The sequence below is a fragment of the Manduca sexta genome, chromosome 25 (assembly GCF_014839805.1).
Source record: "Manduca sexta isolate Smith_Timp_Sample1 chromosome 25, JHU_Msex_v1.0, whole genome shotgun sequence".
Lineage (NCBI taxonomy): Eukaryota > Metazoa > Arthropoda > Insecta > Lepidoptera > Sphingidae > Manduca > Manduca sexta.
Window position 1 is genome coordinate 11523812 of NC_051139.1, and position 15494 is coordinate 11539305.

Here is a 15494-nt window from a genome sequence, read left to right on the forward strand (position 1 = left end):
TTCTCTGGCATATAATCATTATATCCGCATTTAGAAGAATCGCCAACACGTTCGTTCTCAGCTAATTGTATAATATTTACATTGGTTTATGCGATGTTTCTTTTGTTTTATATCCGCAATCATTTTAATTGTTTTTTTATGGCTCCACACAACTGGAATGGGTAAGCACGATCGATACACAGGTAATCCGATTTGCTGGCCATTCCCCTGACACTAGGAAGTGACCTCACTCTACGGAAGAGTGAACTTAATAAACCTTTATTTTCTCTTTAGTCGGCCGACAATCCTCGGGAAATAGTTCATGTCGATATTAATGAAAAAATCGTGTGACAATGTCTGCGGGAGATTGAAAGATTTCCTGAAAAGCAATACCAGCTCGCCGCAGTCACAACACAATATTTTCACAAACGACTGAACGAAGCCGAGTTACATTGTTCTTTTTAAAACCGGTCCTAAATATGGTACACTCGAATTGTTTGAAACAACAGCGCAATATTTTATGTCGGTACCTACTGTTTGAACAGTTTACTGAGTGGACGTCTTGCATTATTTTCTCACGTAACTGGACACATAGTGCTAACTAAGCCCACATTCTGATGCGTTAGCAAAACATTGTGTCACATCGGTCGATGTTAAACTGTGTTTGTTTGCTCCTTTGATGGCATGCTTAAACAAACAGTTCGATATATTTACAAAGGAAACGTCATGTTTATAATTAAACGTTCAGTCATTTTTTGTTAATCTTATTATGTACCTTATTGTATGTCTGCTGCATTAATAATTTACTATGTGATGCTAGTCACTTATAAATGAAGTCTTCGGCGTAATTATTGCGTCCACGAGCATAATGTTATGAAGATTCATGGAGCTCATTATAACAATCAATCACAATACCTTTCCTCGTCTAACACACACAATACATCACCAACTTTCTCATCTCGCCGGCGTAAAATAAACGTATACTTAAGGAACAAAATGGCGCAATTTACCGAGGACGTAACTGTGAGAAAATCTATACGATACCACAAATTCACCTGGATATTATAATCTCATTCTTGAATCAAATTTGTTCACGTGCGAGAAATCCCGCCTGACAACGTATCTCCTCAGACGACGTTTCCTTTAATAGCGTACCACTCTTGAATTGGAAACCTATTCCAATCGCTTTACATTGCTGGTTCTGTTTTGGACTTGCCTGTCCGTTTCGTAGTATAACAGCGTTGTACTGCGCTAACGTCAATTTTATCTCTAAGATGCGCTCAGAAGCTATGTCCGCTGTAGTCTATACTGCCCCGACCGCAGTGTCGACAAAATAACTTTAGTTCCGTGGAGAATTCCCGCTAAGGCGAACGTTGTGTCGGTACTCCGCATGGCAACAATTCCCACAGAATAAATTTTCGATAAGTGAATTGCTTTGTCTCGGAAACAAAATATTTGCAGAACTGTTCGGTTGCTTTGCATAATTTATAGTGCAGTTACAGTGTATACCCAACTTTATCACAGAAGCGAGACACACGAATCTTTGTTGTACTTACTTGAAGGTATTTGAAGTTCATTTTAAATTGCTTTCGTGTAATTTATAATTTAAATGTATTTTTATCTTCTCTTCGTAATACGCTTTGATTTGTTTTGTATTTTGTTGGTTATCTCTGAAGCAACTTAACAGTCTAATATTAGTAATCAATGATTCACAAAACTATAGATGCGTACACGAATTACGGATTAATATCCATTACAGAACTTGTTTTTATGAATATACAATTAGTTACATGCATAAACATCTTCATTATTTTGAATACAAATTTACCAGTTACCGTAATTTCCTGTTATAAGTATTACTTATACATTATAGTTTTTACTTTTAGAAATGTTTATCTTATAAAAATATTGTGTAAAAAAATTACCATTTACCTTTATGACATATGTAATCTAATACTTATTTCGCTTGTTTTATTTGTTTGTTTAAAACGAGACAATAAATTATCTAATTAGAGTTTAGATTAAAACAAATCAATACAAACTAAGATCCTCGGTTAATGACATATTACTATAAATATATATGAACAATAAACTAAGTAGGCATTAAACGGAATAAAGAATACGATACACACATACCTATCAAATGATTAATAACCATTTGTAATAAAATAAATATTGAGCATACTTCACTAGAGCCAAGCAATTTACTCGAGTCTGCGCATATACATAGGAATTGTTTCGCTAATTTACGTACCAGCTTAATGTTGTTTTGTGTATGTTTTATTGTATGTAAGAAGCATAAGTACAAACGTAAATATTCGATGACTGATTATTCATGCAGTAGATACATGATTGTGTCATACAAATGGAATTTACGTTACGGATCCATACATTTTTGATGACTTTAAATCCACTAGGAGTTCGATATTCATGACTCACTACTTACGTCCCTTGATAAGTTTTTATTATAGTACGATAAATTACAAGAAGTACTATGGTCCTCACTCTCCCACGGATGTCGTAAAAGTGAAAGATGAGTTAGGGATAAAGATAACCATCATTTCTATTTTGTTCCGCGTTATCAGTGGAGATAATATGTAAGTACATTGTCCGTATAGTCGTAATAATGGTATTATATGAATATTTGGTCCGGTAGCAGATAGTAGTTAGTAAACTAAATAGTTATAGAACAAGACTACGAACACGTGGCGAAGATCTTACTGACTAAAATAAGGAAACGACTGACAGACTGATTGCATGATCTATACATATTATAACACAAAGTCCCATTTTCTGTCTGTCTGTACGTTATCGATTTTCTCAAAATCTACTGAACTACTTAAATAAAATAAATATAAAGAAATCTAAATATAAAGAACAGCCTTTGATTGAATTTAACATACTTTATACTAAAAGAACTAATACAAATACGCAGTACCTTTTTGCATGGCATGCAACATGGGCTGATAAGCCTTGTCAGTAACTGGGCTTTCTTCGATCAAACTACTATAGTAGTTGGTAGCAATAGCACCAATAGAGTCTAGAGATTCGATTCCAAATCCAACACTGAGATCATAATCAGCGCTGAAATATTATTATGTTACAGCATCGATATATATGTACTACGTACTAGATTTGGCGTCTCAAACATTCATTGAGTTCGAGTAAACTATACAGCAATCCGCAGATCTGACTTTACTTTATTTACTTTTTTATTTTTACTTATACATTATATTTAAAGCGCTTTAGCACTGCATGTTTAAAAAGTTTGGATAAACGACGATTGATGTTGTAGTGCTGCAGCCAACTTTAGTTCTAACTCCAGATTTTGACAAAAAGTTTATATAGACGTTCGTGTATATCGTTAAAATATATGTCAACGTGTTACACTGCCGTGCTAAGCGCAAAAGCGGTATATCAGGGAAACCTTATTTCGAGATAATTGAAGTTTTGTAGATATAGTTTTATAGTTTTGTATGTAAAACTGAGATAGAGAAATTCATTAAAGGTTTTTTAACAAGTTCTAAACAAGATACCGTTATGTAGGTAAGATCATTAGATAGGTATTTCTTTAAGCTAAGTATCTGACGATATAAAAATCAAGATTTTGATTTTTTTGAAATACCGCTTTTGAGCTTAGCACGGCAGTACAGTTTGTTTATAACGAGCGTAGATTGTTTTTATTTCGTCACCTTGCGACGTTGCGATTAATAGAATACGTAACTGTCTTCGCTAATAATCCTGACCTTGCCCGTCCACGGGCGTGACGGTCGGATATAATTTTAGATGATTTACATTAAACCGTAATTCTATTCTTGACTTTAGCGAAATAAAATCCAAGCGAATCTGCTTTCTAAAATATATTTTTTTGCGTTATTTTGATCGATGTCTACGTCCTTACTCGTGCAGCATTTATGGGTTTGGGCTAAAACAAGGAGGAAAAATAATATTATATTTTTGTTATAAATTGTTTTATTTTATGATATTTATATCGCAGTAATTAACATGAGTTGCAAAAGTATTATCACACGTGACATGGCCCATATAAATTCATTAAAATACCCTAGATTTTTTTTAATAATCTCTTTAGATAGTGTTTAAGATCCAGTTAAAAGAATATCGAATTTACATATATTAAAATGTGTATAAAAAGACTTTATCTCTTGTATTAGATACAGATGTGAAATTTGTATACCAAATTAGATTAACTCTTATCAAGGCGGTTGATAATCCGAATCAAATTCAAATAACATTACTTTCACTATCGGATGTGACAAAATAATCTTTGTATCTAATTCTGATGTATCTAATCTCATCGATGTAGGAAAATAGAGCATACACTTATCACTCAAAGAATTTGACTGAATAAAAAATGCACGTATTTTTATTATCTGATGTACAATTACATGTTAATTTTAATAAGATTACCTGTTTAAATTAAACAAGGAACTTTTCAGTTGTCGGTATAAAAAATCAAGTAATGAAATGGAATATTGAACCAATTACAAAAATAAAATTGAAACCAGTATAACACGTACCCATAATTTAAATAATTTGCGGTCAACTACGAATGAATATAGGCTTTTCATTTAAATTAATCAAGTTTATTCAACGTAATGTCGAAATATCGACACGATTTCATTGCAACTTCCCAATACCACATTACTTAAATATATTTATGGCTATGTACATAATTTAATCAAGTACCGTATAAATCAAGTGCGTGAAGTTTTAAAAACATTCAATAATGTAGGTCAATCATATTTTGTGTTTGTAATAATTTCTAGGTCACCTACAAAACGTGTTTGTAGGTGTTATACAAAATGAATTAATAACAATACACTCATATGTGTTATACATTTCAATTTATTTAAGTACAGATTTTGCTGAAGGCTCTTCTTCCTATTCTTTATTACATTATCGTTTGTGTCAATAAATTAGAAAAAAAATACTGGTGGTAGGGCTCCCATATTTGAGAGTCCGCCTGGATAGGTACCACCGCAATGTCTATTTCTGCCGCTAAGCAGCAGTGTGTAGTCACTGTTGTGTCCCGGTTTGAAGGACATTGTAGCCAGTGTAACTACTGGACATGATTAAAATCTCATATCTCAGGATGGCGAGCGCAGTGAAATACCAAACAATACTTCGTAATTCAAGGTGTTGGATGATGTTTTTACTGTTTATGGGCGGTCGTATCGCTTACCATCAGGCGATCGGCAAGCTCGTCTCGTCATTCAAAATAAAAAAAATCGACTGACTAACAAAACATACTAAACATTTTATTATTTAAAATGATGTCACTAAACTCTTAATTACAATAGAACTACATAATAAATAAAAAATATAAAAAAATTGGTAGGTACATAACATAATATTAATGGTTTGATTTACGTATTATTCATTTCAAAACAAGATTTGAAATAGGAATAACCTCTTTCGTTGGTGTTTTCCTATACTTGTAGTAACTTGATATGTTTTACAGATGAAGCTTAAACGCCTTTACTTCGGAAGGATAAATCCGGTCCCCGTTTGTAAATGACATTGGAGTTTATCGCAAAATCAGTACCATATTGCCAATCTTTGGAATATTGGCTTGTATTTGTGAAATACCTAACGACAATATTATAAGGTTCAATGTGTTAAGTAACTGCTATGATAAATCCGTAATTCTTGTTAGATATTTAACGAGAGAAACATAATATCACTGTACCTAAACAGTTGATGATTTTTAATAATAAACTGATAAAAAGGGATTCATTAATTTATTAATCAAAGTAACATATAGAATATTGGGTTATATTATTTAAATATTCTGATATATTAACATTGTTAGATTCAAAGTTAGTGAATAGTACAGTGTTAAAACGTTATAAATAATATACAAAAAAATATTGTCAATACTTGAGATTCATTAACAAAAAGCGAATGAACTTGAAATATAAAAAAACATAAGATATTTAAATCAACGAAACCTAAAATACGCTTTTTTAAAAATAAACTTCTTTTTTTTTATTTCGCGATCATCATTAGTAATCCAAAATGAAAATGGCGATAACCTCTTACGCAGTCAGCGATGAGTCGACTTGAAACAATATCCTGCAGGTTCGATGCCCGCACCAAGGTAATATTCGTTTTTGTTGTGTGATCCGTAAATATCAGTGTCGTTTTGTATGGCCGAAAGACACCAACTGCCTTAAACTCACGGCACTTGAATTTTAGTAAAGGGTCAAGATTCTTCGTAGTTTATTTATTAAAAACAGGGCCCCTTTTAATATAGTGCTCCTGTTATAATAGTGCTCCTATTAAAACAGTGCCCCTATTACAATGGTGTTCCTATTATAAAAGTGTTCCTATTAAAACAGTGCCCATATTACACCAGTGTTCCTATTACAACAGTGCTCTTATTAAAACAATGCCCCTATTACAACAGTGTTACTATTATAATAGTGCTCCTATTAAAATATTACCCCTATTACAATAGTGTTCCTATTATAAAAGTGTTCCTATTAAAACAGTGCCCATATTACACCAGTGTTCCTATTACAACAGTGCTCTTATTAAAACAATGCCCCTATTACAACAGTGTTACTATTATAATAGTGCTCCTATTAAAACAGTGCCCATATTACACCAGTGTTCCTATTAAAACAGTGCCCATATTACACCAGTGTTCCTATTACAACAGTGCTCTTATTAAAACAATGCCCCTATTACAACAGTGTTACTATTATAATAGTGCTCCTATTAAAACAGTGCCCATATTACACCAGTGTTCCTATTAAAACAGTGCCCATATTACACCAGTGTTCCTATTACAACAGTGCTCTTATTATAAAATGCCCCTATTACAACAGTGTTACTATTATAATAGTGCTCCTATTAAAACAGTGCCCATATTACACCAGTGTTCCTATTACAACAGTGCTCTTATTAAAACAATGCCCCTATTACAAGAGTGTTACTATTATAATAGTGCTCCTATTAAAACAGTGCCCATATTACACCAGTGTTCCTATTACAACAGTGCTCTTATTAAAACAATGCCCCTATTACAACAGTATTACTATTATAATAGTGCCCCTATTAAAACAATGCCCCTATTACAACAGTGTTACTATTATAATAGTGCTCCTATTAAAACAGTGCCCATATTACACCAGTGTTCCTATTACAACAGTGCTCTTATTAAAACAATGCCCCTATTACAACAGTATTACTATTATAATAGTGCTCCTATTAAAACATTGCCCCTATTACAATAGTGTTCCTATTATAAGTGTTCCTATTACAACAGTGCTCTTATTAAAACAGTGCCCCTATTACAACAGTGTTCCTGTTATACTAGTGCTCCTATTAAAATATTGCTCGTATTAAAAAACAAACTCCGTAATTCTATATCTATTCAATAAATTCTTTATGCAAAGACTAGGTTCGCGGTGCATGGTTAATTTATGCAAAATTCACATACATTATTCAACGAAGTTAGACGAAGTTATTTTAATTATTTTCACATCATAACAATTCTTGTTCTGCTTGGATAGTGACACGTAACTCTACGTAACAATATTATATCACTTATATTATTCTCCCAAGAAACTTGCTAAACATATACTACAGTCGTAAAGCTACATAAGTACACTATATTACGGAATATTATAACAGGCCGGCATAGTAAAGACGCAACACCTCATTTATCCATATCATACTTGATCTACATGGTAGGTACTTACTATAAACTCAATCTATTTTCTATTCCTGATTAATAAATAAAATATATAATAAAATCAAAATTCTTAACATTTTTTTCCCCAAACGCTTTAAAGCTGCTAGTATACTTCAGAACTTAATTAAAAAATTCACTTAGCATTTAGCTTGACCAATTCTAGGCAGCGTGCCCCAAACAAGCATGATCTTAGATGATGTATTTAGAACAAATTTTGTAAAAGATTCTTTATGTCTTTTATCTTGTAAATCTCTGTGTTTGCTGTTAGTTTCTCAACTACATAAACAAAAAGGTCTTGTGAATATTTCATATTTTTGTGTTTTAAATTTTCTTTTGTCACAGAGATTTGTTAAACAAAACCTGCAGCCGAAGACTAATTATACATTGAATATTCATTAATACAACAAAGCAACAACATGTTAAGATTAAAATTACAAAGAGCCATCATTACAAAAAGGTTATGGTAACAAAATGAGAACGGAAGGAAAACGTTGTCGGAAAAAGTATGTATACTAAACAATTACAAAGTTAGCAATAAGAAATGATCTGTAATTAGCCTAATTAGTATCATGACTTTTCTTTTGATTTATAAATTATTAAATGTGAAAAAATATCATTTAAATCTAATCAGTAACCTGATGGATTCGTTAATATTTTTGTGATACATCGCAATACTGAAAAAAAATAATAACTATGCAATAAATTTAGATTGAATGTTTAACATTCTCTGAAAGTAGAACACCACTTTATTACTAGATTACTGTAACAAAGTTACTGCACATAGTCAAAAGGCAACAAAAAATGTAATAAAAACATAACCTCGGCAACAAGCCAATGTACAAATTCATAATTAACTTCGTAGAGTTGAAAAACCTTTCTTGTTTGATGTCAACAACAGCTATTATACAATAAGGTCAACCTAAACCACGATAAAAGTCTGCAGAAATTGCAAATAACATTACATTTTTTTGTAAACATGTTAATTAACTGAAGACTTGATACAACACTCAAAATATAAATAACTAAGCACATTTTTATCCCATACCACACACAACAACAAAATCGTTACAACTCATAATAATGAATGTAGTCCAGGGAGCCAATTGACCCAAGAACATAATGTGTGGAAACCTCATTTTTCTGAACTCAAACACAACAGATGTCCGCAGCGCTGGGATTTATTAACGCAGATCCAACAAAAAACTAAAACAAGAACACAAACAGTGTTATTAAATACCGGACTGGTTCAAAGCAAATCTGCACGCTTCCCAATTCCAACTTTATTGACTGGCGGACTCAGTTCATTCAGGTTGCGGCGCATTGTGCATCTCAACACTCAATAGAATTGCCCCCGCAACAAGCTGGAGTTAAGAAAAAGCCCTGTTCCACCTCGTGAAAGGCAAAGCCATTTCATTTCTTTAGACGGCACAGGCACGAAACAGCCTATGTGGTGGGAAGATTTCATTCAAAAATATCCATTCTTTTCGTTTATAATGTGGGCAATGAATTTCTTAAGAACAAATGCATCCTTTGTTGAAAGTATTCAATGTGGTTGCGAGACAGTTTGCACGGTAGTTGGCGTACAGTTCATGTCATTTTTGTTTTGTATGGAATCAGGGTAGTGACCGAGCCTAGCGTATTATGCGTCAGCGCTAATCTTAGCCATCTACAAGACGTCAGTGTCGCACCTTGACGATGACCCCTACCTGACTCACGCGTTTAATCCGACCACATTTAGTTGTCTAGTAATTAGGAGAATACTGAGTAAATTAAGTTTGATTAAATTTTATTACGTCTTCGCATTGTGTTGTGAGAAATTATACAAATTCATACCATTACGTGTTTTTAATGTCTTTTTAACTTGTGCATTATAACGAATTGCTATTACCATAAAACCAAATTTGATACTATCTATTTATGTGTAAATAAAAAGAAAAGAAGACAGGAGAGTAATAAAACACTTTATTTTGAAATTTATGAACCATTTTCATAAGCCTGGCTTGTACCAATAGATTCAATCCGACAAACTCAAACTCATAATTCGATACCCAAATACAAAAGACACGCAATTCTATATAATTTGTAGACCAAACAAAAATTCTTCCGCGTCTGCGTACTAGGAAATACTGTGATAGGCTGCTAAAATCCATGCAAATTGGAAGTGTGGCTACTTAGCACTGATCGTACGAAGAACTCTCACCCCGAGACTAACGGATCACGCGACCTGGATACAGGCATTGTCTACATCGATCTTACATAAACCATTTATGTTAATTCAAGTGAAACCGGCATGCGTTCTTTTACTGCGACTACTTATATGTATATACTTAAATACATGTGTGTCGACAAAATCGCCTGCACTACAGGGTTAGGTTAGGTTAGGTTTTCATTACAATTATCTGAGGTGCGAAAAAACTCAGCAATATGTCCAAAAACCTAGTTTACAATAAAAACTTTAATCGTTTACGTTCAAGTTTATTTTATTACAAATAACTTTTTATTTGGCAAAACTTTTTCATCTGAAGGTGTAGATAGAGATGCGACCATGGTTCATTCGCACTGCTAATTTCCTTTCTATTATGTAATGCGCGCGGAATTATAAGCATTCTTATTGGACCCAGATGCTAAATCCGTGCAACACGTGTTTTAAGAATCGGAAGTTTCCACTTCTAATTGGCCGACGTCGACATCGATCCATATACAATCAAAGTACCCCTCGGGTATACAATCGACGTATGCCGTCGATCGATCAAAGCAGAGGTTCCCAAACTTTTTTTTTCTGGCTGGTTCCGGTCGACTTTTCTTTTATTTTAGGTTTTGCAGAGAAAGTGCATTACAACTACCGGCCAGTCATCGCGGGGGATTATATGGGTGCCACCATCCCTCTTACGACACCAATCAATATAAATTTTCATGGACCAACAACTTTTGGCCATACCAATGTGGACCCACATCAAGTCTCCCATGGACCCCTGGGGGTCCATCTGGACCACTTTGGGTATCAGTGCACCAAAGTAATTTTTACGTCAAAAATGACCATTCTGCTCGCCACACACTCGCCGAGGATCTGGAATGTGAAAATTGGACCGTATATTGCAAAGCTGTCGAGTTTCTTAGATTTTTCATACTGTGTCATCGTACGGAGCCAAATTAAATCGCAGCTATTTTATAACTGATCCATCCGAACGTAGAAATTTCTCGTAGCGAGTGTGGTCTGCATAATATGGAATTACGCTATATTGCTGCTCTAATTTAACTTTTTAACCGACTTTAAAAAGGAGGTTAAAATTTCACTGACTTACTAGACACTGCCCACAAAACGATTATACTTAACATATGGTTTTGTTATATTGATAACATTCGGCTAAACCACATGTGATGCCCTTGTCAAAATAGGTCAACAGATAAAATTGCGTATCAATTGTTATCGTATTTACATTGGCGTCCCATGTCAAAAACGCATTATTTATTTACATTTAGTCTTTTTTGGTGGTGATAACATTATTATATTTCTTTATCGTTACAAAGAAAATAAAAGATCCATATTATAAGTAGATTACGGCTTATAATACCACAATATCTATATTATGTAGTTTGAGTTTGTTGTTATTTTGAGCTATATAAAAAAATATAATAAATATTAATAATAATAACTATTTTAACTTAATTATGTATTGATTAATATTTAAAAGCCATCCAGTATATTTATGCGTTTTTTACATTCCAAACGTATGGTCGGTACCTACATAATAAAAAAAAATACGATTTTTGGACCCACCATACTTATATAGGTACTTGCAATTTATAATTAGTATAATGACTAATCGGATGAACAAACAAAGTTCGAAATAGAATGCTAGCACTAATAGTTGATAACCAGTGATGTTAATCCGAACTCAATATACCCTTTAAAGAAAGTGCAAAGTATAAAATTATTTTTATAACACATTTAAAATTTTGTTCTTTATAGTATTTTAACAGTATTTTTCCTATTCATGTAGGGACTATGCACCATGACTGTTTTATTACTGTATAAAGATATAAACAAACAAGAGACAATAGAAATATTATCATAAACAGTTGCTAGGTTCTTATTTCGTATAATCGCATTTTATGGTTATGTCGTTTTGAATGCTAATGAGTTACAGGTTCAAAGTGCTTATAACAACATTCTTAACATACTTAATACAATTGTGATTATGAATAATATTTTTTCAGATATTTAAATACGTATTAACGTAGGTATTATCCCTTCTATCTAAACTAATTTAAACCTACGCTATGCTAGATGTTGTACCGTCTAATTAATAATATCAGCCCTGTATTATATACTTCCCCACCGCTGAGCACGGGCCTCCTCTACTACTGAGAGAGATTAGGCCTTAGTCCACCACGCTGGCCTAGTGCGGATTGGTAGACTTCACACACCTTCGAAATTGCTATAGAGAACTTCTCAAATGTGCAAGTTTCCTCACGATGTTTTCCTTCACCGTTAAAGCGAACGATAAATTCACAAAGAATACACACATGATTTTTTTTTTAGAAAAGTCAGAGGTGTGTGCCCTTGGGATTTGAACCTGCGGACATTCGTCTTGGCAGTCCGTTCCACACCCAACTAGGCTATCGCCGCTTACCGTCTAATTAGATAGTAAAAATATCTCAAGACCATCAACAACATCAGAACATAATTTAACATGCCGAACCCATCTTTATCAATATTTAAAAATATACCCTGATAACTTTATGATAAAATCCTTTTTCGATATCGTTTTTAAATCAACTAGTATTGGGTTGCGAGAGGTCTATCACCTACCGCATCACATCCGTATATTCATAAAATTAGTATTCCGTGGGACCCACTCGTATCGCGACCCCAATATTGATTAGTTAGCAAACGTGATCCATGTCTCCACACAAGGAATTTTCACTTGAAACCAAGGATTAAAATCAAAACCAGACGCTATAATCAAGCTGTCAGTATGCATGTAAATTATGTGGTGGAGGAGACGACATACATTACTTTTTATTCCGTTATATACTACTACTGGATTAGTGCTCTGTGCTATTAGAAGTTATTATTAAATTAATAAAGCAGCATATATCTAACTTGGACGTTGTTAATGCATCAATAATTGCTCTGGTATTATAAATGTTGAAAATGATCCCTCACCAGGCGACATAGTTGATCGTTCGTCATTTTATCTACAAAAAAAATCCTACAGATCATTGCAATTAAAATACGCTTAGATCAAAACATGAGAATCAGTACAACACGCGTGCCTATTATATTTTCTAATCAACGCAACGAATTATTAGGCAGACCTATAAATTCTTTCATAGGATCCATAAAATGACTTCATAAAATGGCAAAAGCTATCTATTACGTGAAACGTAACAGCACGCGTATTAACTTTTTATGAGTCGTGTAATATTTGAACAAAATGATAAAATATTAGATTAGTATGAAAATGTTGTTGGTGTGATGCCAAATTGGGTTATAAATTATGTCTGCATGTCGTTACATCTTACGTACTAGTATTTCTTCCTGAAACATTACGAGACGAAACACATAAAAAGGACATAAGAAAGCGTAGTGTTTGAAAATACTGAACATTCTTATTCTCAAAATATAATGTTTTGCAAGGAAATACTTTTATCTCTCCGCGTCTAGAGATATTCTGTTGGATTTTAATATTTATGAAATACACCAACTTTGCCAAATCTAGAGACTAAGCGTTTCTCATGTGGGCTTACTCATGTCTCGCCGCGCGGAATGATAAAGGATATCCTGGCAATGATATTCGTTTTAAATATCGTTGTATCCTGGCAATTGATTTCGTTTTTGTTTTGTCTTATTTAAGTAGACTTTCCTGCAATACTTGTGCTTAATTGATTTACATTATATAAAATTATAATTACTTCTCGTACAAATAAAAGTTATGTAAAAGACATAAAATAAATCGTAAGAAAAATCTAAGAGAGATATTAATAAAATTTATAAAATCCAATTTGCTGTACTACGCTGTTTACGATGTAGGTATATTTTTCTTTGCTCCATTTAGCCGGAATATACGCACTCCAATGTCTTTCAATAAGGAAATTTCTTTCTAGCTGAACTAATTTGTTCCTCAGGAAGTTCAATTTCTGCTTACTTATCGATAAATTTCAGCAACCGAATGAATTAATAGTCAGTGAAAAAACACTGGAGCCAGTGTAACTACTGGACATAATAGGATTTAACATCTCATATTAGGATATCTTTCATGTCTCAGGATGGCGAGCGCAGTGGACTACCAAACAATTTTTTTATCTTCAAGGTGTTCGATCATATTTTTACTGTGGTCATTCCTCATTCAAAGCAATCACAAAAAAGTTAATTTTGTCTCTATTTCAATATCGGTTCGCAAATGTTAGGTATAAGAAAGCATTAAGTTAATTATTGGTTACAAAGGTAAACCAAGCCTGATTGACAATCATAAAACAAGGCTATTTCAAAGAAATCGCTCGGCGTCATGTGTCTGTATACCGTAAGTTGGTTTCCGAGGATGCCGTATAATGTTTTCTTAGAACGACGTGTTGAAACGGTCATAATAATACAAGGTCATCGTAAAGAATATATTTCACTCGCCGATGCGTAGTCATAGTAATTTGAAACATTATGTTGTCTACACACGTAAATGAGTGAGAAAAGCTCACGATCAACATTCCACGCGCGAGCGTTAATAAAATTTTACTGTTTTACTAAAATAGCTAAACATAAACAATCCTGCAACATCATAACGCAAAGACTAGGTATATCTCAAGTAAAGTCAGAATGCACCCTCGTAAAATCTTGTAACCACTAAATGGTAGCTTGCACCATGTTGACTGCATAGTATAATGTTTAACTTAATTTTGATGATCGTGCTTGAGTTCAAAACCATAAAACTTCTATGAATTACAATTCGATCGTAATTTTATAATTGCATTGTGTTCTGTGTATAATCTTATTGTAGAATCTAATTAATGCAATTTTAAAAACCAGATATATAATTCAACAAAATATTATGTTATATGCGACAAGAAAGAAGTCTTTCCTATTACTAGTCTCTAAATCACTATAAAGATCCAAATCGCAATCTTTGTGAAAAATCAGATAAAAAAAAAATCACACCAAATCACCGAGATTAAAAATTGCCTATAGTATACCCCGGATTATAATTTATCCATGTGCTAAATTCCACTCGAATCCGTTCAGCGAATTATGTCTTCACTTCTAACAAACATTCAAAAAAATTCACAAAAAATAAGATAAGAGTACTAACATACATAATATAACAGTAATGTTCACTAATGCCCAATTTGTTTTGAAATATTGCGACATGCGATATAGATTATAGTCAACAGTAACATATTTTGTATTAAACTACGAAACTCAATGTTGCCAATTATCACGCACACTATTACCGAAAGGTGACCTCCAGACAGCTTGAAGGCTTACTGTAATCGGTGATCCTTCATAACAAATAGTTATTACGTAACGAAGGAATCAGACTTGGATTAATTTCCAATAAGTTCTTCGATCACCGACTATAGAAACTGTTTGGTTAAATACAAATTGATTCTTTTTTGTACATAATATACATTTCCAAAAACCTGTGTGACATTACACAATATTATTATAATAAGTTTCCACACCTGAAAAAATATGCATAGAAAATTATTTATATTTTTTATTACCTTTTAATTTTGTAATCATCTGCCAGACTCGCCTTGACATGTTTATGACATCGATAACCCCATCGGGTTATCT

General features: G+C 33.1%; 1 protein-coding gene across 2 annotated transcripts in view; it reads left to right on the plus strand.

The window, feature by feature from the left end:
* The window catches only part of LOC115449011, a 41229-nt gene that overhangs the window by 11629 nt on the left and 14106 nt on the right, over positions 1-15494 (plus strand). The window contains exon 1 of one of the 2 annotated variants that reach the window (XM_030176667.2): positions 1288-1541. The exons of the other annotated variant lie outside the window; for it this stretch is intronic. The gene's annotated coding sequence lies outside the window, so the exon portion shown is untranslated. Of the gene's footprint in view, positions 1-1287; positions 1542-15494 lie in introns of those variants that run through there. 2 annotated transcript variants of the gene reach the window in all.